The sequence below is a fragment of the Arachis duranensis genome, chromosome 3 (genome assembly GCF_000817695.3).
Source record: "Arachis duranensis cultivar V14167 chromosome 3, aradu.V14167.gnm2.J7QH, whole genome shotgun sequence".
In the NCBI taxonomy this organism is placed as follows: Eukaryota; Viridiplantae; Streptophyta; class Magnoliopsida; order Fabales; family Fabaceae; genus Arachis; species Arachis duranensis.
This window is the reverse complement of record NC_029774.3, coordinates 37,126,022-37,130,758: the sequence shown is the minus strand read 5'-3', so window position 1 is coordinate 37,130,758 and position 4,737 is coordinate 37,126,022.

The following is a 4,737-nucleotide window of genomic DNA, read 5'->3' as shown; positions in this document are numbered from 1 at the left end:
CTCACCGTAACCCCCAACCCCTTTCCTCATGCCCTCTTTTCATGGTCATCATCATCATCATCATCAGATTTCATCAGCAACAACAACAAATTTTATCAAAAATTCAGAAATTCAAATTTCAGCAACAACAAATTTCATCATCAACAACAAATTTCATCAAAAATTCAGTTCATAGAAGAAGAAGAAAAAGAATAAGAAGAAGCAGAAGGCAGAAAGCAAAAGCAGGGGCGGCGGCGGGCTGGGGGTGATGGAGAGAGAGACGAAGAAATTGGGGGGTGTTTTTTTTAATATTATTTTTAATTTTTATTAATAGTTAAGGGTATTTTGGTCCAAAAATTCGGGAAAGGATGATTTTAAATCGTTTTTAAACGTTGATGATGATTTTAATAACAAAAAAAGGTCGGGGACGATTTTGATTTTGACCACAGACCTTGGGACGAAAAAAGTACTTATCCCATATATTAATTATAAGAAATATTTTTATGTAATACTATATAAAATATCATGGTTACCTTGAATTACTACAGGTTTAACTTCCATTGGCAGCGGTAAAATGCTTAAATTCAGACATTTTCAGACTATAATATTTTTCAAACAAATAATTAATAAAATACTCATCCATACTTTCTCATTTTAAGTACATTTATACATAAAAAGAAAAAAAAGAAGAGTTAAAATAGCAAAAGTGATAAAAATGATGATTCTTATGATTTTGTATGGTATCTATATATAAAAGATCAGAATATTATGATTATCTAATAAAATTAATTTGTATTTATTACATTCAATTTGAATAGGTAAAAAATTATCTTATTTTAATTTAGTCATTAATTCACATGATTTGAATTTAGCTCAATATATATGATTTGATTTGATTTAATTATTAGTAAAAAATATTTGGAGAGCCTATTTTATTTATAGATTTATTATTTTAATAATTAATAAATTAATCTATTTAATTAATTAAATTTATAGATTTATTATTTTAATGACTAATAAATTAGTCAAATTAATTAATTAATACACATAATTAGTATAATTAATTTGGTTTAATAAATTAAAAAATACAACATTAAAAAAATAAATTAAAAAATACTACTAAATCAAATTGATATAAATTATAATAAATTGTGTGATATTTAAATATCTAATAAATCAATTAGTTCATATAGTTAATTTATTATAATAAATTGTATTTAATGAGTTAAACGAAATAAATCGCTAAGCACTCTCAAAAGTATGTCACATCAACTCTATCATTAAGTGCTGAAATCTGATTTTTATATAATAAAATATATAATAAATAGAATAGATGAGAATATAATATTTGACATATTTTAATTATAAAATTGGTAATATATAATAGATTTTTTATGAATCCTTATTGTTTGTTCGTTGCTAGTTTTTATGTAATTATTTAATAATTTTTTCTTATAAAACTGTCAACTACCTAATATTATGATTTAGTTAATAAGAATGATGACATTAATATTTTTTTTATAATTCTTGTTATTATTTATAATTAGGAAAGAACCCTATATAAATTTATTTTGTTAATAAATGTTAATTTTGTTGTAAAATTTTATATTACCTTTAAAATTTTAGCGTAATTGAGTCTAATTTTTACATTTTAAAATGAATTTACTCGAAAAAATTAATATGTAGATCACATTAGTATTACAAAATTATGTTATTAACATAATTAGTGGTGCTTACTTGAACCGTTAAATCTAGCTTTTAATGATATTAAAGTCAACCTATTTTATTATCTTGTACCTTCAAAAAATTTACACGACTGGCATAAAAGTCTAATAATTGAAAAAAAAAAATCATTACAATGAGTATATTTATTTTAACAAATATTCTTCTATCTAATACTATAAAAAATATATTAGTTACCTTGAATTACTATAGGTCAATTGCCATCCGCAATAATAGAATGTCTAAATTGAGATATATTCATCAAACAAACAATCAATAAAATATCATCCATACTTTCTCATTTTGGGTACATTTATACATAAAAAATATACATAAAGAAAAAAGAAGAAGAAGAAAAGAACAGTAGAAATAGCATTTGCGATAATGGTTTTTATAATTTTGTGTGGCCATCTATATATAGTAGACTAGACGACTATGATTATCTAACAAAATTAATTTGTATTTATTGCATTCAATTTGAATAGGTAAGAAAACATCTTATTTTAACATAAATAAATGCTTTAAATAGTAATACTTTAATACACAATATTTTAAACGGTAACAAAATCTTTTATTTTTAAATAATTAAATATAAAATATATAAATATAAAATATATGAGTATTTTTTTTATTAAAATTAATTATTATACAAAAATTCGATTATTATATTCAAAATTTATTAACTAACTATTTTTATTAAAGATATTATATAATATAATTTTTCATAAAAATATTTTAAAAATATAATTTATTTAAGAGTAAAGTATTATTTTTGTCCCCAACGTTTGGGGTAAATCTTATTTGTGTCCCTAACGTTTAAATCGTCCTATTTGTATCTCTAACATTTGTAAAAGTGATTCAATGTTATCCTGCCGTCAATTACACACCACGAACGCTTTAGTTTGAGTTTTAAAAATCTCTTTTTGAAGTTAAAATACAAATGTCAGGAATAGAATCGATGATCCATTCCGAAAAATAGTTCATCAAAAGTTGAAATTAATTCCTACAACATTTACATAATTCACTTTTCTAGAGACATAATTGAATTTAAACATAAATAGTGAATATAATATTAAAATCGAACACATTTAAGTGAGACCTAATTGAGAATGAATACATCCAAGTGAGAATAATTGAAAAATATAATCTAATTTGTTAGTATAATTGATAGTAGGATAACATTGAATCACTTTTATAAACGTTAGGGATACAAATAGAACGATTTAAACGTTAAGGACACAAATAGAATTTTCCCTAAACGTTAGGGACAAAAATGATAAAATATTATATATAATACATAAAAATATTAATTTTTTTATTTTTTTAATTTAAAAAAATATCATAAAAAGTTTGTAGAATGACTAGTATATAAACTTGCAGAAAAGAAAAAAATATATATATACAATAAAATATAAATTATACCTTTTGTCTCTCTAATGTATCAAAATTTTTTAAAATTATAAAAAAATAAATTTATTTAAAATGAAAGTAATTTAATTAAGTGTAATTTACTTAGATGTAATTAAAAAATAATTGAATTCTATGTACAGTAAAAAACTAATATTATTGAAAGATAAAATTAAATTAAAATTTATTTTTATGCATCGTTTTTGTCCCTAACGTTTTCGTCCTATTTAAATCCCTAACGTTTCAAAATCGTCTCAATTTTGTCCCGCCGTCAATTCTATTAACGGATCCCTAATGGCAGGACAACATTAAGTCAATTTTGAAACGTTAGGGATTTAAATAGGACGATTGAAATGTTAGGGACAACTTTAGGACTTACTCCAAACGTTAGGGACAAAAACAATACTTTACTCAAATTTTAATTATTTTATATTTTTATGTTACAGTTTAAAATATCATTTTAATATAATTTTTGATATCATAAAATGCATAATAATTAATTTTAATGAATAAAAATATTCATATATTTTGTATTTATATATTTTATATTTAATTATTTAAAATAAAAGATTCTGTTACTATTTAAAATATTGTGTATTAAAGTATTGTCATTTAAGGCATTTAATTATGTACTAGAATATTCTATATTTATTAGAGTCCATCAATGCTCTTCTTTTATATTAGTCTTTGTTTTTCATCTAATAAAATCTAATGGTCTATAGGAATGTGGCTCATTCAATAAGCACATCATTGTTAAGCTTGTTTTAGACATACCCCATAAATAAATGCTTTAAATGACAATACTTTAATACATAATACTTTAAACGGTAACAAAATTTTTTATTCTTAAATAATTAAATATAAAATATATAAATACAAAATATATGAGTACTTTTTATTTATTAAGATTAATTATTATGAAAAAAATTTTATAATATTAAAAAATTATATTAAAATGATATTTTAAATTGATATACAGTAACAGATTCAATATGTTTTCTGATTTCAATGTTATTATATGATTATAATTATTTAATATATAAAAAAGTTACTAGATAGTATATATATATTAGGGGTGGTAATGCGGGCTGCCCCGTCCTGCCCCACCTAGGCCCGCATCATAAGTGGGATGGGTTGACCCGTCCCGCCAACTAAAGTGGGTACAAAATACTAACCATTTGACTTTGTTTTTTTTTTTAAAAATAAAATTAATTAAAATTAACAAAAAAATAATAATTAAATAATTAAATACAAATAAAAAATAGTCAAATTATAATATAATTTTTTTACTATCTTTTTTTAAAATTTTAACTTCAATAAAATTGTTTAAAATAATATTTATCAATAGAACCATCTTTATTTTAGAAAATAAGTCACATAATTTGAACATATATACGAAATTATAAAATAAAACAAATAAAGTCACATAATTGAAACATATAGACATAATTTGACGAATTTTTTTAATTTGACAAGTCTCAAATTCTAACCCGACCCACTCTTTTTAGCGGTTCGATGGATCGGCCTAACGGATTCGACCCGTTTTACCACCCCTAATATATATATATATATAAAAGAAGATTATCACATACTTTATTATATAAAGATAGAAATTTTTTGTTCTAAAAA